General features: G+C 35.0%; 1 protein-coding gene across 1 annotated transcript in view; it reads right to left on the bottom strand.

Moving 5' to 3' along the window:
• Positions 1–10103, bottom strand: part of LOC141434195 (uncharacterized) — a 73212-nt gene extending 63109 nt beyond the window's left edge. Inside the window, exon 1 of the mRNA XM_074096555.1 lies at positions 10047–10103. The gene's annotated coding sequence lies outside the window, so the exon portion shown is untranslated. The remainder of the gene's footprint in view (positions 1–10046) is intronic.
• Positions 10104–25140: the final 15037 nt, after the last annotated feature.

Raw genomic sequence — 25140 nt, 5'->3', positions numbered from 1 at the left:
CGAAAGCAGTAAATCCAATATAAACATTAGTTTTAGTTAATTGACAAGTCTATCTTACCCTAAACTGCTTATGTTTCAAGCCCTAGCTTCTTTACCTATTATGATCTTTTATTCTTTTTGTTTTGCGAAGATATGCTTTGATAAAAGAGCGTATCGCTGTGATTTATTTTCTCCCGCAATTGTTTTATTTCTAGAATTTATTTTAATCCGTACAAACTTCAACATTATTTTATTCGTACGCGTAGCTAATTTAAGTTACTTTACGGAAAGCCTGTATTGGATTGTCCAATATATTTTAACACGGTTATATTATGACCTTCTATAACTAGATATTATGTAGATATACTACCCAAAAGAAAAAGGAGGCAGCAAGTGAGTTTTATTGGTAAAACGAAATACTAATAATAAATATAATTCTTAATAAAATTCCTTGTCTGTTGTCCCATTAAAAGTGATCAGATAAAAAAGTTTTGAGTCGCGTATTTTCGATCGCGTATTTTCTGTCGCGTTATTTCTTGCTGCATTCGGTTTTACAAAGTCCAGTTTGTGCAACACAGCTAAGCGACTCAAAATGAGTTGTACCTACACATTGTATGAAACCAAAATTACGCAACCGAAAATACGCGACTCGCAATTCAAAAAATTACGCTCGTCTGGCTTCACCCTTAGGTAGTATTTTTGTAGTAATGCTATAGTACCTTAAAATAATAGAAGAAGAAGTGTGTGAACTCGCGTGCAATAACGTTAATCTTCAACAGGTGACAGTTGATTAATTAAAATTACAGTTTTATTCAACCAGATGGCCTAGTGGTTAGAGAACCTGACTACGAAGCGTGAGGTCCCGGGTTCGATTCCCGTGTCGGGGCAGATATTTGTATGAAAAATATGAATGTTGGTCGCGGGTCTTGGGTGTTTACTATGTATTTAAGTATGTATCTATCTATATAATTATATTTATCCGTTGCTTAGTACCCATACGCAAGCTTTACTAAGCTTACGAGTACTTTGGACTAAATCAATTGTGTAAATTGTCATTGTTGTGATATTTATTCCAGAAAACGATTGTTTACATTTGTTTGTCAACAAAAATTGCTTTTACACCTGAGACAATAAAAAATATTTATGTGGCCTATTTTTAAAAAGACTTAGGAAAATAAGGTAACAATGATTTATTTCAAACAGCATGTTTAAAAACATTACTATTGAAAAATTAATGTATTTACTTTTGTTTTGATAACACGTGCCGTTTTCATCCATACTTTGCATAACAGTATATTTTTCGATGTGTTGTAAATTTAATAACGTAATTTAAAATATCGTAACTCAAATATTTTTTCACGACACTGCTCGAAAATGTGGCCATAATAACCTAAATCCAGTAGGTAGGTACACAAAACTGCTTATATTTGTACATTTGACAGCTGTACTCATTTATGGCTCGCAAACACGACAACAATGTAGCACGTTACGGTAACAGGTCGTATCTTATCTATATATGGATTTCATAGTACGGTACGACTTTTTCGAATGCATTTCTGAATAGTTTTCTTGGCCTGCTGAAACGACAATTGGGCCAATTAAAACTAATCGTCCGCTGCATGTGAAATTAAATTGACCAATGAGAATGCGTTATTTAGGACTTTTATGAGGTTTTTTAGGGTTCCGTACAAAAATAACGGAACCCTTATAAGATCACTCGTGCGTCTGTCTGTCTGTCCGTCTGTCACAGCCAATTTGATGCGAATCTACTTGACCAAATCAGGTGAAATTTGGTAGGATGCACGGATGGTGTAATCCTATGACCCAAACACAGATGTGCAAATTAAATATTTTTTTTTTAAATAAGGGTCATTTTCAGGGGAAAAATTAGAAAATAAAAAAAAATTGCAAACCTTACTGTGTGATATCTTATATCAAATGAAAGGGCTCATTATGAGGATTTCAAATATATTTTTGTAAATGAACTAAAATAATTCCCTTGCTCACCCGCGACCTTACGATTAGCTAAAGCTTATGCAAAATATGCGTGTTCATGCAGTTCCTCCACTCCACACTGTAAGAACACACACAAATCACACAAACCCATCTATCACCACCACCACACTACACTGACGCGTTTCGAACTCAAACAGAGCTCATCTTCAGAGTGACACAACCGTACACCATGCTACCAGTTGTTAGACTCTAACAACTGTTGTGTGTCTAAACAACTGGTAGCATGGTGTACGGTTGTGTCACTCTGAAGATGAGCTCTGTTTGAGTTCGAAACGCGTCAGTGTAGTGTGGTGGTGTGATAGATGGGTTTGTGTGATTTGTGTGTGTTCTTACAGTGTGGAGGTGGAGGAACTGCATGAACACGCATATTTTGCATAAGCTTAGCTATCGTAAGGTCGCGGGTGAGCAAGGGAATTATTTTAGTTCATTGATATGGATCTCCGCAAAGTAACGCTGATTCAAAAATTATATTTGTAATTATTGTAAAATAAATACTTTTGATTTTATTCATGAAACCTATAAATATTCTAACAATTAAAAATAGTGGTAAACTCAATATAATACGTTCACTTACGGAAAATAGTTCACTAAAACACCACTAGATAACGCTAGTAGTAGTAGCTAACACGCGTCTTACTGTGAGGATTTCATATGTAATATTTTGTATTAATTCAAAAAGCATCGTAAAAATATTTATATAAAAAAATAGAGGAAAACATTTGACTTTGGCATTGTACGGAACCCTCTCCACGCGAGTTTAACTCACACACGGCAGGTTTTTTTTTCTTAAACGCATAATATACACAAATGTTTAGTGCGCGGGCTGCCATAGATCCTCGTTATGTTCGACTTGCTGCCGCAGCCAGGCTGCCTAGTGAGCGGATACCTTAATACAGTTTTTTTTAAATATGTTGTTTTGGGTACTGGCCACTAAGAATGGACTCGTTTAAGAAAATTATTAAGTAACAAAACAAAAAGCGGCGGGAGCAACGCAGTCTTTCGATTTTTATTGTTTGTTTTGTGATAAATGTTTTTATTTCCTCGCAGTAGGTAGTCGTGAAAAGAATAATGTTTAGTCTCGACCAAAAGTTCGAGTCGATCTTTGAACTAACTCGTTTAACTATTGCTTACTTTCCAGCCTCTACAACAATGTACTATTTTCAAGTTGTGAAAACAACTGCTATATTTTCATTATTTAAACAGCTAAATTAAAAATGCGACAAATTTCGACGTGGAAATTATTATGAATTTATTAAAATTCTTCAAATTAATGATGAACTTGAAAGAGGCTATGACAAAATTGACGCGCATAATTAAATATTAATAAACACTTGTTTATAGAATTAATAAAGCGGATACATTTCCCAGAAGGTGTTTCGAATCATAATTCCAATTTTCTTCTTTCGGAATTTAGCTCATACTCATTTATCCATAAAATAGTGTATGACTTAGTTAATTTTTTTTTCTACTCCTGTATTTTTATTTGGCATTTAAAGGTCCACGGGCACGAATACAATGATATACATAATAAGTCCGGGACTCAATGGCTCATAAAAGCACACTTATGTTTTTTTTTAATTGCTTTGAAATTCATAATAATACAGTTTAATTAATGATCTTCCTTTGATAGTTAACTTTTTAAATTTAGGATTCCTAACCTCTATTTTGAATTAATACAGCATTACCAACATTATATTGAAATTATTTCACAACATTTTTATTCAGTTAATAATCAATAATCGTTCAAAAATAAAACTTAGTATCCATATATTGTAAACAAAGAATATTATATTTTACTAGGTTAGGTACCTATGCATGTTTAGTCCTAAATTTAGCATTTTCCATTCGTTTCAAGTGTTGTTTGTCATAAAAGTATAAAAAATGATCGAGCCACTGGCAAGTTAGCGTGAATATAAAAACTAACCATAAACGAACCTACTTATTACCTATGTCAAATTTCACCCCCGGAATTTTATTGGCGGCAAACGCTTCATTCATATTTCATTTCATACCGTGTTGAATGTGTCAGATGTGTGTCGAAATTAAAGTCTAGCCTGATGATTTAAAAGTAGCCGTAGAAAAAGTATTGTATACAACGTTGCTTAACTTGGTTTTAAAACACTCGTGGCGTCTTTCATAGCGATATTCGGCTGCGGCTCATATCGCTACCTACGCCAACTCGCGTTTTAAGACCTCACTTATACAACATTTGCATAAAATACTATTATTTTTACGTTACCAACACACGTTCGTATGTAAGTATATGTACGTAAGTGCGTGTTAGTTGTAGTAAAAAAATTGCCAACCATTTTCGACCACTCGCTGACATCCGATTGAGCTGTGGCGTAATAATCTCGTAGTGAAATTCTTCGTACAATCAGCAGCAAATGTAGATGAGCAGTTGTGATGCTCAAAATTATCTAAACACTCTTATTACCTTAGCAGTAGAGTCGTATGTAGACAATTGTGAGCAACGTAGCCGCTCATCCATAATAATTAGTGTGGAATGGATGTAAGATTTACATCTAAGGTGTTCAGGGTTCAAACACGTTAGGAGCTTTCATATCCATTTGAACTTTAATGGAAAAACACATCCACATTTTGTGTCTGTAATTAAGCGCAGTAAACAAACAACAGAGGTATATTTATTATGACACAAGAAGTGATTAAAGGACGATTGCTGACCAAACAAATACCGTAATCAAACTATACAAACGGTATGAATTGCATTTAGTACGAGTAATGAATGCGGTTGTGTTTACGCTTAGCTGTTCTACGTTTGCTTTGCATATGTTGTCAGTTTCATAGTCAAGTCAATAAATGACTACAAATGGCGTGGCTTTTCTTCGCTATTCAATTTATTTTATACCATATTGACTTAAATCGCTATCGCCTCTCAAGCAGAGGGTCGTGGGTTCAAACCCCGGCTCGCACCTCTGAGTTTTTCGAAATTCATATGCGGGATTACATTTGAAATTTACCACGAGCTTTGCGGTGAAGGAAAACCTGCACAAACCTGCGAAGCAATTCAATGTGTGTGTGAAGTTCCCAATCCGCACCGGCCCGCGTGGGAACTATGGCCCAAGCCCTCTTGTTCTGAGAGGAGGTCTGTGCCCAGAAGTGGGACGTTTATAGGCTGGGATGAATTTACTTAAATCCAATACAAGTATGTACATAGTAATGAAAATATTTTTCAAAATTTTGTTATTTTACGGATTTCCATTCAATATTTTTTTATTAAGACTGAACGTGGTATTTCAAATTGGGTAGTAAAATCAATCATTCTAAATTAATTTGCTATAGTGATTCACTAGTAAAAGTTATTTTAAATAATTTCACTTAGAATATTTCAAATGAAATGTTAATCTCTAAACCAATTCTTAACTATTATTTGTTATTACCTAATATTTTATTTGTTGGTATTTAATATAAACGGTACTTAATAAAATCTTTTTGTTCTAAATTTTTCTGAATCCATTTGTTATACATTTAATGTACATAAATATCATTAAATCAATATTTGGATAAGTACTTAATTTCAAGCAAATTTGGCCACTGAAATTGAAGTGGTTTTTTAATTTGTGTTATTTAAATACAAGTTTATAATTAAAATCAAAACGAACTCATTATAGGTTTTACATTAGAGATATAAATATACTATTAATAATAATGATTTATTCTGAAAAATTGCGGTACAATATAAAAAATACAATCTTTTGATAAAATCTACGTAACACGACGTGTGCCTGAACTAAGGTTATTAATTGAACCCTGTATTTCAGGCTAACGAGCATATTTACAAACTAAAATAATCACATAGGGAAAATAAACAATGTACACGGTATATGTATGATAATTACGATCATAAATAACCTTGAAAGTTACATAAAGGTTGATAAAAAGGATTTATATGTTACTAAAAACGAAATGTCCGTAAGTGTAAAATCTAGATTTAACCACTGTAATCAACTTTTATCACAAGGATTTTTTGTTCATAATTTAATTAACTTCATTCGTTTGTTTCTTTGGTTACGTATATATTTTGCAATTCCTAATTCACCCACTTGTTGTTGGTCCCTTGTTTTTGGCAGAACTCTACAAAGCTACTATGTGAACATTATAATGCAGAGCATTCAAATAAACATAGGTAAGTACGAGTTATACCTGTGTTATCCAAAAGTATAAACCTACCAATGCCTTATGTAAACTAGGCAGAGTACAGAAGATATTCATAGAACCATGAAAAGTACCATCTCAATTACTTACTTCACTGGTTCCACACGTTTATATTCTTATCATTTACCTACCACTACTTCACTTGGTAACTTTACAACTTGGTTTCAAGTAAAGATGAATGAGTCTTGCGTTTGAATGATAAGCCGTGACAGCCTAGTGGTTTAACCTAGGTATGCTTTCTCTTGGAGATAATCGTGGGTTCAAATCAGATCTTGCAAAAATGCATTTGATTTTTTTGCGTGCGAAATTAAGTACATTTGAAATTTACCACGAGTATTACGACGAAGGAAAACATTTTCGAGAAACCTGCAGAAACTAACAAAGAAATTCCATGGTGCATGTGAAGTTCACAATCCGTATTGGGCCAGCGTGGGAACTACGACTCAAGCCCGCTCAATCTGATTAGAAAAAAAACTTTTCGTTATTTCCAGCAAAGTTTTAATATCTTCTCTAAGACTGACTCACGCTTGATCGGATTTTATTATTTGTTAATTTGTGGTATATTTTTATGTCTATTATCATTTTGAAATTGACATTTGTATGTTCAATTCAAACATCATGGAGATAAAACGGAAACAATAGGTTTTTGTAGGAACATGGGGACTCCTTTTATTTCCGTTCTACCAATAATAAAAATCGGTGAGTTAGTCTAAGGGAATAATGTAAAACTGAAAAAACCTCGTAGGCTCTCACGGACACGCATAAAATGTTTTCAGAACATGGCCAGTGAAGCACTAACTTTAAAGGAGCGGCTACACCGCTGCTCAAAATACGGAGACGGTACGGAATCGCAGTAGCGTATCGTAAACGTCACGATTTTATCGCATGCTCTACATCGTTGCAGATACGCTGACGGTGCAGAATCCCAGTGACGTCCCGTATACGTCAGGATCTTACCGCAGGCTCTCCATGCAAAGTTGTGCCGCTTACCACCATGTCACTGCGACTCCGTACTGTCACCGTATTTGGAGCAGCGGTGTGGCTGCTCCTTTAACTGTTCCGAAGGTCATAAACGTCCGACAGATTTAAAACTAATGCAAGCGGACAGATTTCGATAAGATTTGGTGTGTAGAACTTTTGATGGCTCTAGAGAATAGGCATAAAACCTTTTTTATCATCCGGAAAGAAGTTTTTTTTATGAGCGGTAAAATTAAAATGATTTGAAATAAATACTTCAATTTGATATACCCACAGGATTAATGTTCGCATATGAAATCCCAAAACTGCTAAACTCAACTGCTGCTGCTGGCATTAAATTTTGCTCGAATGTTCTTCATACAATGGAAGCGAAAACCACGATGTATTGTTTTTGGAAATAATAACTAATTAGTCCACCAGTTACATTATCAGAAAATACTGGACAAATAGTAGATTGTACAACAAGAGCATATAACGAGGCATTTTACCCAAGACGTTTATATAGCCACCCGAGCCGGTACGGCGAGGGTGGATAGACACGTCGAGGGGAAAATGGGTTTAATGCTCGAGTTTTACACTCTGCTTTTCACTTCGATTGAGAGGAAATTAAATAGCAACAGTGGAAATAGTTGTACACTTACTAAGTACCTTTTATTTTTCATGCATTCATCATCATCATCTCAGCTTATATACGTCCCACTGCAGGGCACAGGCCTCCCCTCAGAATGAGAGGGCTTGGACAGCATTACATGCATTGCTAGATAATTATATTTTTTTTAGTTTTATTGATTTATTATGATTGATTTTTAGTTTTACATAAAATAAAAATTATTAAAGAAACTTTTTTGTTTGTGGCTGTTGACGCCTGATTACCTTGGTCTTAGACGAAGATTTTACTTTATACACTAGAACATAAAAGGCAATTTTATGTCGCCTAGATCCAGCATAAATACCAACTTTACGAGCATGAGAATTGAAAATTTTTTTTTTTTTACTGAGTTCTAACGGAAACTTAGTACAATCTATAAATTTCTATTCAAGTGCCAGACCTAGTGGTTTACCGAATAGAAACCAGGGTATAAAGGCTAAACATAATTCTACAAAATGTCCAAGTAACTCCGTCAAACTGTCAAGTAAGTAAGTCAAGAAAGTTTACCTTTGTAAATATAAAGTTACACCGTTAATTATGAATGCTGCTTTATGCGACATACATAATTATGAAATTGCTCTATGGTTCCAGCCACCTTCGCTGCAAGTTTTGCCGTCGCGGTTTATAAACTCTTTGTACTTTTATAAAATAATATGTCCTGACTGATTCATCATCGACCAGTTGAACTGGAGCCAGAAACTTGTAATTTATCAGGTACTCGTATATTGCTCAAGACCCATAAAGATGCAGATGTAAAAAATATTTTTCCAAAATGCCACCACATAAAGGGATTTATATTTTCGTTCAAAGCTCTATCTTCGTGATAATAATTATTACTGACTACAAATTGGCCAGTAAGTAAAGTTATATTATATTCCTTTCAAATTACAAAAAAATATTTAATTACAGAAACACTCAGATATAGAGGAAACAAAAAAATATATAAAATGTCAAAATTAATAAAATACTTTAAATGACAACTTAAACCTATATAAATGTTAAATAATAATAAATAACACAAAAAAATTATACAATATAAAAAAACACAAAATATAAATTAGATTTTAACGCAAAAACTATCACAGTATAATGGGTTTAGTCTTTTTATACTGTCAGTCATCAGCGGCATTTTTGAAAGCGAGATTGTATGAGGAAAGAGGCGTTTTTTTTAGGTAATTAAATGTCAATGTTAATGTAATTGAATATTCATAATCATAACATCCTCAAACATAACTGATACACATTCTCAAAAAGACAATATTTTTAGAAACGATAATTAATGAATAAGCGTGCTGTTTGTTTATGCTAAATTGCAACAAAGAATGATTACGTTCCTACTGTATTTATGTTTTAAATACGCGTCTAAATCACAGATCTAAATAGCTTTGCTATTTCGTAGTTTTTTGCTTAAGATATTTGAAAGACTCAAGTGAACATTATATTCGCGGCTGTATAGTGACAAACAAAACACAGGCCATGTCCCTGCGGCATTAAAAAATACCATATCTATTTTAAAAAAAGTAAAGGATTTAATACAAAACTTGTTTATATGTTAATTTCTGTTTCAAATTGTCTTCGTATAATATAAGTATTTTACGAAAAGCGAATAAATATTTCTATTTCCACAGAAGAATTATTGAAATCAATTTGCATTTGTATGATTATGTTAAGCGAGTTATAACAAACTTATTGAAATTAAACCCTACCCGTAAAATAACAATTTTAAAAGTTAATTGTTAGTCTCCCTTGCAGTGAGAGGGCGGATGAATATATATGCTTTATTTTGTTTGTAAACCTCTTTCCAATTAAAAGGTTGCGGATTCATGTTTTTATAGGGTCATGTTTTATAGGAAGCAGACGTGATTTTGCAATTAGCATTATGTACTAATTATTTATACTGTTATGAAAAACTAGTTCCGCTCTTGATATAAAAGCAAAGATATTATTTTACTGAGTAATTAATTCCATACTCGTAAATAATTTTTTTATTATAAGTAAAATTATAGATACAGAAGTAACTTTAAAAACTTACCACCTTTTTTTTTGAAATTTTATCTTTCAATTGTAAACAACGGATTAACTAACGGACTGGTGCAGGAAAATGTATGAATTTAATTTACAATTTTTTAGTACTTTTATTTATCCGTTTGTTTTTTTTTCTATATTTTAAAATTCCACTGCACTATAAAAACATTACGTACATCCTAAACCTCCAACAAACAGAATACGTTTGAAAAAAAAAACTTACTTTCAAATGGTCGCTGTATCCAGCCAGCACAGTGCGCGGTAAAGAGCTGTCTACTTGACAGCCAAGTCGGCGATCGCTTTTATAGCCGCGAAACTCAGCGGTTTGTTTCAGTATACGAGTAGGTACACGTTACGTAGCACTTTCTAATAATTTTTGGGAAGTACCTGTGACGTCAGTTGACGTTATGACTTTTCACAATCTTTTATTGCAATGGTTATTGGTTCATTTGTTTTGCCGGAGGATTGGTGAAATTCATATTAGTACATAATATATAGACGGCATAATAAAACAAGAACAGTGAACAAGAGATAGAAAAAGGGAATGTTTTTTTTATGTAAGTTATATTTAACAAGTAACATAATGATAGTACAATAATTGACATAAACCCCTATCGTGAATAAGAAAATAGACTTCAGCTCGAGATCAACACTCAAATAAAATTAAATAAAATTGAAATTCTGCGATATTTTTACATGTGCAAAGTACTCGGGATAAAAGATAGCTCTGGTTAATTACTAGATATGACAGCTTAAAAACCCCTTACCTCCTTACAAAACTCAAAAAAATAATAATAAATACAATACTAAATAATATAATTGAGACTCTTTGCGCGATAGAATCCGGAATACGAAAATTTGTTGAAGAAGTCATCGATATAGCTCGAAGAAAATGCAAATTCAAATGGCAATGGGCGGACCACATTACTCGAAGAACAGATAACCGTTGGGGAGAAAGGACCACGAACCGGAAGGCAAATAGGTAGAGGCACAGTAGTAAGCACAGTAGGCGATCGATTTGTTCTTAGCTTCCCTACTGCTTTAGCTTATATATATACGAGTACTGTGGTAGTGGCAGCTATAGGTGGACTAGAGGTGTGTTTTTGTCCATTGTGACGTTCTACAGACAGATATTGGGGTCAAACTTATAACGTTCCTCTCCTTTTGTGTAGGGGTTTTAAAAAAATAGTTGTCATAGTTAAGTTTAACACCAATATGTAACTGTCTGACTGTGGCATCGTAGCTCTCAAACAGATAGACCAATTTAGCGATGTCTTTTCATGAAAGCCAGTTTCTTTGCGGTGGTTAGTTCATTCATTGTTATATTTCATTAAGCCCAGTTTACTTGTACTACGCGAGCGGAGTGGTCTCATTAATGACTAAGTTTAACTTACATCGAGGAACTTCATTGAGGTCCGGTGTAAGTACTTTCATGCAGCCGATCGTTGTACGTTAAACTAAGTCATTAATGAGTCCGCTCCGCTCGCGTAGTAAATTGGGCTTAATGAAATATAACCTATGAATGAACTAACCACCGCAAAGAAACTGGCTTTCATGTAATGAAATCGCAAAATTAGCCTATCTGTTTGAGAGCTGCGATGCCACAGTCAGACAGTTACATATTGGTGTTAAACTTATAACACCCATTTTTTAAGCGGGCTTTAGAAACAGTTCAACCATTTTTGAGATAATAAACTTTGAAATTACTATGACGGAAGTATGATTGGTTTTTTGGAGTCTTTTTGTATTTTTTTATTTTTAACTCCAAATTTGTTACTTTTACGGGTATCCGTGAAACCATATCGAAAAGAAACTGCATCTATGTTCCGCTCTCATCGAGCGGAACATAGATGTCGCTAGTGCTGCTGCATAAGTAGCGTAGTAGAAATAAGCAACCTGAGATATGTATGCATAGGAAAAATTCGTGTCTAGATTCCTGTCCAGCTGGTGTAGGGGTTATAGCATGTAGCACGGATTGCTGAGGACCTGGGTTCGATTCCCAGCGTTGGTATCTTTTTCTGGTTTTTCTGTGCATCCATGTCTCAGTTTGTATTTTCGATATGACGGAAGTATTCTTTTTTTTTTGTTTTTTAAATGAAAGGACATTCCATGATCAAATTGTGGATGTTCTGATGAAAGGTCGGGTCAAGAGTTACCCATAACCAGCGAGAATATAATAATATGAAATCTAACTAGGTACACAACATTGGCAGAGAGGCGTACAATATGGCGATTACTCTACCGACAAGAGCTAGGCTATTAAGTATATCGCACCTCCGATGAAATAGGGCGATAACTCGAAAAAACGAGGTTTGAGTTAAATATACAGACAAACTTGGAATGTTCTGCTTTCTTGTCTCAAAAAATGTCATAACTATAGCGCGTCTAGTTTCCGATGGGTGGCAGTTGTACCACTTCAAATTAAAACGCGCTGCGCGGGGTGTGGCTCCCCACCACGGCGGTTCTCATTTAGTGTGCTATTTGGAGCAATTATTTGTCTGTGTAAGATTTTCTTTAGTTTTTGTCTTCCTTCAATTAAAAAATAATAATGTTTTATCTCAACTAGATTTTATTTTTATAAAACCATCCAAAATTGGGTACAAAATAGCTCAAAAACTCAAAAAAGATACTCTTTTTTTAGAATTTCAAAGAATAAAACAATTACATTATGGCTCACTGAGAGCTTTACAATGATAAAACACACTAAAACCTTTTTTTCAAAAATATGCCTATTTACTGCGTTTAATAATATAGCGACACATTTTGACCTGAAAATTAAGCAAATTCTGTCCTGAAAATTAAGCAATTTCAAGTTGTAACTCTATTTTATCGGAGGTGCGATATAATGATGATGATGACAATACATTGCAAGATTTTTTTAATAATTTGTAAATTATCGATTAATTACAACAAAAATAGCTTTATTCCCGTTGTAGTGCTCGACTACAGGATTTCATATAAGGGAAATATCTTATGTACTAATGAAAACAATTATTAAATGATTAAATACTAATTAGTGTTGATGAAGCGAAAGATGTATGTCGGAACCGTGACAGATATGTTAACAGTCTCTTCCTATATTAATACCCCTTCGTTGGGAAAAGACGTGATTGTATGTATATCAACGTATGGCTTTAATTTTTCTAAGTTGGTTAGGTTAAGTTATAAGATACAGTACGGAAAGCATTAAATAATATTTTATTATTTTAATAACAATTCCGTGAAACTAAGAGGAAGCTTGAAAAAAATATGATACGCGCGTTGTTCTCGATTTTATTCATTAATTCTATACAAAAAGGGAAGCAATAAACTGTTTACTTGTTCGTTGTTTCTGTTCTGCTAACTCGTTAATTTTCCTCGTAGGTTTTTATTAATTTGTGAAAATTGAATTCACGGGTTTCCAGGAATTAATAATATGTCTTATAAATGAATGAAGACTAAAAAAAACAACGCAATATAGTAAAGAGGCCAAATTGCCTGCACTTAGGATTACAATAAAAATATACCACGTGCTGGCTGGTGAAGGAATAACGTAAAAATCTGCTTTTTCTTGTTAACAGTTATTTTCATTTGTTTTATGTAAAGTAAAACCCGAGCCCGGGGCAGATCTCCTACCAGATGGACTGATTAAATAAGTGACGCCAGGTTCCGAGGTTTAGGTCCGTCGTTAGGGCTTCCGTGGATAGAAGCCGATGGAAACAAATAATTCATTCCAAATGTAGACCGCTCGTGGATGATCACGGGTGACACTCTTTCCCGGCCCGGATAACACCGACATGGAAATACCGGCCCTGTTTTTTTGTAGACACGCCCATAGAAACTGACAGGAGCTTCTATGGGCGTGTACACGAAAAACAGGGTCGGTATTTCCATCCCGGTGTTATCCGGGCCGGAAAAGAGTGTCACCCGTTACCCATGATTCTCAGTCATCAGGGAACGACTGGACTGGACTGGATGTACAATAAAGAGTTATTCAATACAATACAATACAGATTACCAATCTGTACTTTGTCCGCGTCCGTGGAGGCTTTTGCCCAGCGCAGGGACGTGTAAAAGCTGAGATGGTGTTGAAAAAACTTAAATGCATAGACAGAGTCAACGTAAGGTTAATTCATGGAACTTAATAACGTTGTTACTTTTTAGCCATTTAATATGAAATAGAATTAGCTCTGAGTTTTTCTGACGGGAAATATAACTTTGTGTTGTGGCTGCATTCATGTATTCCTTTGACTTATGTGATTTAAACAAGTTATTTTTTTAACAAAAATAGCAAAGCTAACATAGGTTACTACATAGAGATGAGGTAGTTTTTGACTGATTTCAAAAGGAGAATGAGCCGCACGCACACACGCACACACACATAAGAACTAATGCTATTTGTCTTTGTCATGTACCAATGCGCAGGCCATATAGCACGGAGAACAGATGGCCGTTGGGGTCGAAAAGTTCTCGAATGGAGATTGCGGATCAGCAAGCGTAGCGTAGGATGTCCACCAACGATATGGATGGATGATCTGGTTAAGCCGTAAGATAGTGTACTTTGATCCTGGAAAAATTCTCATGAAATAGCTATGAAGGAAACCTTCGCAGACGAAGTCACGCGCAACCGCTTGCAGTAAATATTTAAGACATTACGTTACGCGAACTCTCCCAAAACCTATTTTTTGTCGAAACACTACAGATTCTCGAGCTTAAGGGTGAAGTAAGACGAGCGTAGTAGTTGTGTTGTACATCGCGTATTTTCAGTAGCATAATTTCTGCTGCGTTCGGTTTTATACAAAGTCTATTTTGTGCCACAATTAAATATGAAACCAAAATTACGCGACCGAAACCCACGACTCAAAAAATTACTCGTCTGGTTTCACCCTAACTACTAGTAGTAATATGAATTATTTAAGCGATTTTGATTCGCAGAAATACATTTTAATTAATACAACAACACTCTCTGTTATTAAAACTAAAACTAAACTAAAATCACCCGACTGTAAGGTAAATTGAGGCGCTGCATTTGAAAAGGCTTATTGACATCACTCAATATTTTGTCCGTAACGTTTTATTTCTAAGGTCTAAAATACATTGATTTCTTGAGTGGAAATATAATATATATATATATAGGCTCCTCATCGGTTTCGATGACGGCGACCCCACAAAACTATCCTCTATGCATTAAGTGCTATTGGGCTCTAATTGGCTGGCGGCGAATTTATTTTAAATACTCTCCTAACGCTGACAGTACAGTTGCCCAGCTTGATTTATGTTACGTGTAGGAGACTTGGGCTTGCTTTACGTAATAAAATGAGTTGATGGAAAAAATCGTTTTAGAAAATTTGTGCGGCATAGGTTGTTTTATTGCTTAAAAATGTTCCTACATTTTAAAGTGAGTGTGTTTCTTTGTGAAATACTCATGAAACGGCAACGATAAATTGTCTCGACTCGTTGGTTTGAGAAAAGGTAATTAGTACGTACTGTTCAGAAAAAAAAAACTTTAAAATAGAAGAGGTACAAAGCGTTAAATTGGCTAATTGACACCGCTATACCTAGTGCCATCCACGAAGACGCGTGATTTTGTCAAAATTAGACATTAATGACATTGTTATAAGAACCACGGCACGCGTCATCGTGAATGACTCTACCTATAATGATAAACGTATTTTTATGAACTGTGAAAAAACGTTTCGGGGTGAATATTCAGGGTTTTGCAGCGTTTTTTTGGTCACTAGTGTTATTACTTTTAATACCTACACCTACACCTTTGTGTTATTAAAAGAGGTAATGCCCAGGGTTGTTTTATTTATGAAAATTTAAGACAATTCTGATGCTGAATTTAGCGTGATTGAAATTTTTGTGACTTGTCTACGTTGTGCTGTATAAACGTGGTTTGAAATTCAAGATTAGACAGAGAAAGACATACTGGCATGTAACGTCACACGCCAGTTCCGCCATACTTGCTGCATAGAGAAAAGCGTTTGAGAAAGAGACAGGTATACAGATTTTAAATTAAGGAGTTGTCAAATACCGTATTAAAGCAGTGGATTAGAACAATACAACAAAAAACCTCTACTATCATGATCAAATAGCTTCAATTTCGTAACTTTCAGACATTTTAGCCAGACCAGAACTTGGCGAAACGACTTTTGATGATAATAAGACAAATTATTTTTTTAAGTGTTTGACCTAAAAAGAAACATATCGTTGCTGTTTTATCTCAAAGAACCTTAATTAGCACACTAAAGTTTGAAGATTATTTCATCGTATAAGCTTAGGCTTTTGACTACAAAGGAGTAAAGTGGGCTTTTCCTTGTAAATAGAGCACTTAGAACACAATATAGTTAAAACATCGTAACAAATACCTACCTCTCTTTCAAAGATTCCATAATTAGTTCTGTACCACACTACGAGTACTACCTGTATTCCTGAACTCGACAACACGTGTTTTCTAAGAGATATTATTATTATTATTTAGAAGCCTGTAGAGGTGTTCCACTGCTGGGCAAAGGCCCCTATGTCCTCCACTCGACCCGGTCTTGGGCGATCTCTGACCAGCTGCGAAGAAAGGCGTCCAGATCATCCCGCCATTTTTAGTAAGTTTAGCTTATATTTAGTTTTAGTTTTCTAGTTGTTATTTATAGTACTAATCAAGTAAATATTTGTTTTCTTTAAAAAAGATTTAGGGCCTGTTTCACCACTTGTGGAATGGTTCTTGATTGTACATTGGTGGAATGAAAAGGTTGACTAGTTTTCAAATATATTACACGTGGCCAGCACACCTTTTCGAATGACATTATGACGCAATATGTCATACTCGGTCGATAAAGCAGTGCAAGCAAAAACAGACCTTAAGGTAGTCAACCTTTTCATTCCGCGACTGTATTTACCTGTTTCTGCATCGCTTACTATTTCTGGTGTAAAATTAGAATTTTAATAATAATAATAAATAAATAAATATCATGGGACACTTGACACCAATTGACCTAGTCCCAAACTAAGCAAAGCTTGTACTATGGACACTAGGCAACAGATAAACATACTTATATAGATAAATACATACTTAAATACATATTAAACATCCAAGACCCGAGAACAAACATTCGTATTATTCATACAAATATCTGCCCCGGCCGGGATTCGAACCCGGGACCTTAAGCTTCGTAGTCAGGTTCTCTAACCACTCGGCCATCCGGTCGTAAGTTTTGACTTTGAATTGTATTGTATACATAATTACGTTTAACCATTGCCCATATTACAGGCTTCCTTAGTTTGGGACTACAGACTTATATATATATATATATATATATATATGTATATAACTTTGATGAGCATGTAAAGTAGGTCAACAAAAAAAACAGCCAAGTGCGATTTGGATTTGCACACGAATGCTTCCGTATCACTATAATTATTATTTTTTAACCCGACTTATTTCACCATCCTCCATGAGTTCCTGTTATTTTATCTGACAGATACCTCTGATGGCAGTTATGGTTAGGGGTCACTAGTCGCTCTTATTCCTTGTAGTACCACCAACTTATTCCACCAGTTCGAGAGCGTGTATTTCATTTGATTTACGTGGGCATTTTTGCTGACATGGTAAGTAGAAGATTCTGTTACAGTTTCCAGGTTATCTGATAGAAGTACAGGATGTCTAAGAAATAATCGAAAATATCATCAAATTCTACAGCCGATTCATATTATTATTGGCTTTATGGATTCTTTTTGTACCTATTTATTATTAAGTAGCGTAGTAGAAATAAGCAACCTGAGATATGTATGTATAGGAAAAAATCGTGTCTAGATTCCTGTCCAGCGGTGGTGTAGGGGTTATAGCACGCAGCACGGATTGCTGAGGACCTGGGTTTGATTCCCAGCTCTGGTCTCTTTTTCTGGTTTTTCCGTGCATCCATGTCTCAGTTTGTATTTTCGAGACAATTCATAATAAAATGTGACCACGAAAATTGAGACGGTTCAAATGCTCGAATAATGTCCCGAAGAAGGTTAATATAAAAGCTTGGAGTACACTGAGCTGAAAGTTCTTTTTCCTATCGTATGCAGTCATTTCGCGCGCTACCGCACTATGATAATGAAAAAACCAAATTGGGGACACGTTCAGAAACTAGGGAAAACATGAAAAATTGGCCTCGACCTTGTGATTTTATTCTGCCAACTAAAATACAGGTTTCTCTAACTAAGTATGGGGCTTTAAATGTAAGGTTCGATTTTACTCAAATAACCATAAACTGTATAACTGTATACATATATTTTTGGTATTTGGTCGATTTTAATGACAATTTACACTTTAAAGTTGAAATCTGTTTAAAAAAAATATACCTCGTTGAGTTTCTTGCCGGATTTTTCTCAACAGAGGTTTTTCCGAACCGGTGGTAGTTTTTTTTTGACATTCACAAGTGCTTGTTATAGCCTAAATTGAATAAAGATATTTTGACTTTGACTTTGAGTTTGAATATTTTGCAAAGAAATCACTGAATCGAAAAATACTCCACACTACAAGGTTGGAAAAGAAAAAAAAATCACCCCCACTTTACGTCTATGGGAGGTACTCTAAAAAAATTTTTGTAAATTTTTTATTGTACCATTTTGTCGGCATAGTTTACATATATTCTTGCAAAAATACAGCTTTCTAGCATTGATAGTCCTTGAGCAAAGCCGCGGACGGACAGGCAGACAGACATGGCGAAACTATAAGGGTTCCGTTTTTGCCATTTTGGCTACGAAACCCTAAAAAGCGATAAAAATACATTTACACATTTATATACCCTAATTTTGGAGTATTGCCTACCGCCTTCCGATCCAATAAAAGGTGTCATACCAAAAATTACCAGTCATATGAATAAATGAATACGATTTACCATGAGTGACTTCTTTGCGTATCCTTTGCAAGATTTTGTTGTTTAGGATATTCATGGACATAACATACTTGTCTTGAAGTGAAAACAGTCACTTTGCTGACCCGCCACCTTATGATAGCTACCTTAAAGGTCGCGGGTGATCAAAGTAATTGTTTTTATTTCATTGATAGAGATCTCCGCGAAATAACGCTTGCTTCATTCAATTTCATATTTTCATAAAAAACAAAGCGTGGTTCTATGAAATGTTATAATTGCGAGTGAGTGCGTGAGTTTGTTCTACGCTAAAATGGCTGTAGAATATAGAATAAAATGTATTATGTAGTTCGTTGAAAGTATGGAATACCCACGGAATACCATTATAAGCTACTTTTTATCCCGATCCATGTAAAATTCCAAAATCTTAACTGCTAAGTCTAGATGATGATGATGATGATGAGGCGATTTTTTCCTACCGATTGATATGTTTTATGTTACCATGAAAACATAAATAATAAGTTTCTTGTACGGGAACCTCTATCATTTTTAATTAAATTTTATTTTCACTGTTTGTAGTATTTACTTTTTTACCACTTATTGTAGAGACATGGTGGTTTCAAGGTGTACAGTAAGCATCTACTCAGTTTTAAGTTGAAAGGTACACTCCCTAGCTCGCCTTAAGTTATTATTATTTAACTTATTTGACTTTTGAGTATTTTGGGACTCTGCGTCATATTATACCGTCAACTAATACCACAGATAATACCGCAGCTTCTTTATAAAAGTAAGAGCACTAAACAATCATTTAACGTCTTCATTTCAATATCATCGTAAAGAAAAAGCCTGACTAATGGCAGGATGCGAGCATTTTTATCACTCTTGATATAAAATTATGAATATAGACCACTAAAGTCCGGACAATGACATAGTCATTCAGACATATAATAGCTAGCCTTATTAACCCGAGCTAGCTTTACGGTCTACCCACGGGCAGTTAAAGGGTTAAAAGGGTTGTATAAAATGAATAACACCACACTAGACACTTCCTCTAAGATTGTGTTGGCAGGGTTGGCAGCTGGGATGGCTCCTTAGTTTTTGGGATGACAAAAATTTCTGATAGGGTGCAAAAGACGTAAGTAAGGAGAGGGTTAATTTAATAATGACATTATTGCAGTTCCCTTACAGGGTTTGATTCAGTGTATGAATATCCAGTGTCAGCAGAGTATCTTGCCAATCACGACGGTTGATAAACTAGTGTATGACCTAAAATGGAACTAATGGAATATTGTACTAAATTTCTCTAATATTTTAAACTCTTCTTTTGGTAATGGCAACAGTAATGGTCAATAATCTTAAGTTACTTGTGACTTATGTATAGGTAATATACTAAAAAAGTTTACATGTCAATTGGCCACTTTTTTCATTGTTTTTTAAGATGCTCGCTTAGCGGGTTGTTGTGAAGCATCCTTAATAATTTATTAAGTGACATTTCAAGGATGCTCTGCGAACGCTTCGAACGGACGACGTAAAAACAAAATATAATCATATTATATCCTAAAATCTCTAAATGGGAAAACATGTTAGGATATGTTTTTTTTATGCAAGAGCGGGAAAAGAGCATGCGTATCACTTGATGGGAAGCAATTACCGCTGCACATAGACACCGCAACACGAGGGGTATCACAGGTGCATTGTCGGCCCTTTGAGAGATTGATAGGCTTGCTTTTTAAAGATGTCTAAGTTGTAAAAGAAGAAGAGAAGAAGTTGTACCGCTCCAGAAATGCGGTCCCAGGAAGCTGGTTCCACAGTTTAGTCGTGCTTGGGAAAAAAACCGCTTAAAACGGATGATACTAGACAGCATCCATCAAGATGGTGAGGATGAAATCTTTGTTACTCAATCACGCAATAAACTCACACAGCGCACAGATAGACAAAGATCTGACTTGAACCATAGGATAACCTACTTAATGCCCCGGTAATGCGGTAGTGAGATATTTTATTTAACTTTAAAAAAAGAGGGCCCCGTTTAAGAACGTTGAAGTACTTCGGTCGTAGACTTCGGTTTTCAAGATAACATATTAACTACGCCTGTAATCAATAGATGGCGTTGTCCGAGCGATCGTTGTGCTTTAAAAGTTATCAACACTTTTACTTCCAGTAGGTACGCAATTAAATACTTGAGAAACTTGCACCTCAACGGCCATTATTCAGTAAAGTTCTGCGAGCAAAATATGTTTTTCCTGTCAAAAGTAACCGTCACAATCCTTGATTTTATATAGGTAATGAAAGCACGTACTTTCACTTTTGTCAAGAAGCTCTAGTCTGGATAAAAAAAGATTGACATTAACGCATTTCTTTTGAGCGAGACTAAGGGGCTGTTTCACCATCCATTGATTAGTGTTAACTGACGGTTAAATGTGATGCCATCTCCGTCTATTCGAACAAAACAAATAGAGACGGCATCACATTTAACCGTCAGTTAACACTAATCAATGGATGGTGAAACAGCCCCTAAAGGTAAGGAAAACTTTATTTTCTCCGAATACGCGTCTCGATTCGTACCTACATGTATGAAGTACCTAGTGCAACCAAAAAGAACAATCATTATATTCCAGAATGATGGGTATAAGATATACTACCCAATCTTTGTTAATTTTAAGCTAAAATTAAACGCAAGAGGCTGTAAACACAAACAAAATTTCACTTTCCTGCTGTTTCCAAGTTTCCATGGAAACGCATTGGAGCAATGTACCCCCGCCACCAAATTAGATTCCCAATTCAGTAACAGCAAGACAAATGCTCATACACAAACTGGAGTCGCATAACTTCTACAATTTGTACCGGTAACTTTAAAACAACGCTTGTTAGATATGCCACGTCGCTAACTAATTGACTGTAATTAAATACAAGTTTACTAGATGTTGCCCGCGATTGTTTGAGTGCAATTTGCATATCAATATCCTGTGGGAAGCGTGCTTTTTCTCAGGATAAGAATTTATCTTTATTGTGGACGTGAGTTACAATAGAGAGATCTCTTTCCGGTCAGGTGTTATGTTTGAGGATCGAAGTCTGTAAAAAGAGAGATCGATGTTTCATTTATCCATCCAAGTTGGGAAGTCTCGACAGTGCAATGCAGGTCGTAGTAGTTTCACAATCCGATGTCTAGATGGCGCTAGAAATAGCCACAATTTCAATGTCAGCCAAACCAAGTCTACTGATGGATAAAAGCTTTCTCCAAAGAAAGCCACAATGATCGGTCGGCGCCAAAAATTTCCAAAAAGAGAATGTCAGTACAAAAAATAACCATGTCAAAACTGCTCACAAAATTTTTTTAGAACCGGTTAAGAAACCTGTGTAGAGGAAAACAGATAGGTGAACATACGATTTTTTTACTAAAGCTGACTTACAAAAGGCCGAAACAGATATTTGGAGAGAGGCACTTGAGACAGAGAGAAGAAAAAACTTTTGGTATTAAAGTTCATGATTGTGACGAATTAAAGTTTATCGCCAATCTACATTAACGAAAGGCGAGTTTAGGTTGTTTAGTTCCAATCACAACCCAGCGTACCCACGTTGGAACCCACGCTTCGTGTTCATCTCCAATGTTAGCGGGGATTAAATCTAATAATTAATATTATACCGAGCGGCTAAAAAAAATCTGGCCCTCAAATGTATGCAGTAATAGGTCATTTTGTATGTAGAGTGGGCCAAATTTTGTGCCGCTGAGTATATTAATGTATACAAGTCAAGTGCTCAGTAATATTTGGGATGATCGAAAAAAATGAAACAATTTATTTTGTGGTAACCTACGTATTACTTACTGCTTTCAATTTCGTTCAATCATTTTGTTTATATTTATATTTTCAGTGTACCTATTATAATATTTTTCACCTATGATGAGTTCTGTGACATTTCGAGTTTGACGGTATTAGAGATGTACCATTTATTGAGTGAACTATCGATTTTTCTAAAAGTTATTAGTGCCTTTTTTTGGAGAAGTTGCGTTATATTTTAAAAATAATATTTTTCAAGTTTTCCGCCCACCGGGCCACTGTTTTCTCGTTCTCGCTCAAAATAACCCCTCGAACGAATTACAAACTCCCGACTCTGGGAGTTCAAAACAATCTTTTAAGACCGTTTCGGCATTTTTTCAAAACACAACAAGAAACTTAACGAGAAACAGTAACAAAAGTCAAGTTATTATTGAATAACGGAAATGAAAAATATAAAAATACAATCTAAAGAAAATGCAACGGAAACTCAACTCGTATACAAGACAGACGTACTCGTACTGACAGTGATACTGACAAGCACTGGCCACAAGAGGCACAAAATGGCTGCGGCCGTGTTCCAAAGAGCCGCGTTTACAAATTCTTGCTAGTTTTTCGAAAATACAATATTGCTAGTTTTTATTTAAAATGTCTTAGTGTTCATTGTTGTTCACACATTGCGTCATTTTAAAAAAAAATATATTTTTTTTCGTATTCGATGGAGTCTATTTAATGGACACTGATATTGCTTCATATTTTAAAAAGTACAGTTAAAATTTTTTTTTTATTATTTTGCTTCAAAATAGAAATTATTTTAAAAAATATTTTGCGAACATAGTATGCGTAAACCGGAAAATTTTCAAGTGTCACAGAACTCATCATAGGTGAAAAATACAATAAGTAAACTTTAATTTTCAAACTAGATTGTATGAACACGTTTTAAATATGATGGCATTCCTTAACAGATATTGAAGCAAACGGATACAGACGGTGCGCGAGGGAAGAAGTGGCCTTGCTGGCTTATACACACAAGGGAGATATTTTCTTCTTCAACATTAAAGTAGTTGGGTTTGGCTTGGGAAAATCATGTATATCAAAAACATTCGTTATCATCATCATACCAGACTATATACGTCCCACTGCTGGACATGGGCCTCCTCTCAAAACGAGAGGGCTTGGGTCATAGTCCCCACGCGGGCCCAGTGCGGATTGGGAACTTCACACGGCAATACAATTTTTAAGCATGTTATTTGTGTTTTTTTGTGCACGATAGTTAAACAACCAGCTTTTTTCATAATTATCCCGCTATAATTGAGGACCCACCTTAACTACCTCGTAAATGGCCGATGTATGCGCAATAAATTGCGCTCTCATTAAAAACGTCGAGTGTTTAATCTAACAGTTTATGGATGGGATAACGACTCGGGAGTTTGGATGAGAGCTTACATCACGATGACATTTAATATGACTTTAGGCAAAGATGGCAGAGGTGATTTTCGGACAAATTTGTTTTTTGGGTCATTTTCGGCCAACGTCTGTCAACCTGGGGGATGCAATTGTCCCATGTATTTCCGAACTGAAGTTGGCCCACCAAATAGAACGAGTTTTAGTTTGAAAAAAATAGCATAATTTATTTGAGGTGATCAAACGATTGTAAAGATCTCTTTTAAATATCAAAAATAATATTTTTTTATTAAATTAAATTATAATAACTTCGGAAATAACAAGTAAATTTCATCAAGTAGGTATAGTTATTATCAAATCTTGGAAGTTGAATTTCACCCATTGCCGGAAACACCAGTAAATACATAACTTTTTTTTAATAATTTAACTGCCTTACATCGAGCGCCATCTATACTGAACTGGTTAAAACTAAATGAAGCATTATAATAACCTATCTCCTGATTCAGGTAAAAGCAACCACCCAAAATTTTTGTATTCTTGAATCACAACGCCATCTATCAACTTTTTGCCGTAGCTGCAACTGCTACGAGCGTAGAGGTGCTACGAAATGTCGTAGAGCCACGCGCACCTCGGAATAATGAGGGTTTTATTGACAGTTGAAATATCGCTAGATGGCGTTAGTATCGTAAGATCCGTTTAACGTTACAGTCTTGTTTATGATTGGCTCATTTAGTTATTTAATCATAAACGTGAAACAAAAATGACAAACGGTTCTCACAATAGCGCCAACTAGCTTGTCACAGAAACCCCTATTTGCGTTATCAGCCTACGATACGAGTCCAAGTTTGTAATTTCACAGCAACAGATGTCACTAGTGTGTTTTTATCTACATCCATATCATAAACTTCCCTATAGTATGTTCAGAGACGATAAGCAAATGGCCTACATTAAGAAACTTCTATCTGTGCTGTGGTTGCATCTTAATGTTTACAATTATAGTGCCGGTAAGCGATACTTTAATTACATTCAAATTTCGAACACCTTAAAAAAACAAAAATCATGTTTGGTTGCGATAATCGAATTAGTCGATTTGTAATCTCATTCAATAATAAAATTATTGTTCCATACTTTTTTTGAATCGCGAATATTGCAATCGATTTGAGAATCAAAATCGACTCTAATCTATAAATATAAAAAAAACTATAACTGTAGCGACAGTTTTAGTTTTTTTGTCAGTCATTTATTGAAACTAAGTTTTATGCCTACAAACAAGAACCACTTACTCGGAAATACAGGTATATCTGTA

This window comes from Choristoneura fumiferana, chromosome 13 (assembly GCF_025370935.1).
Source record: "Choristoneura fumiferana chromosome 13, NRCan_CFum_1, whole genome shotgun sequence".
In the NCBI taxonomy this organism is placed as follows: domain Eukaryota; kingdom Metazoa; phylum Arthropoda; class Insecta; order Lepidoptera; family Tortricidae; genus Choristoneura; species Choristoneura fumiferana.
The sequence above is the reverse complement of the archived record's forward strand: the minus strand, read 5'-3'. Positions and strand labels throughout refer to the sequence as shown.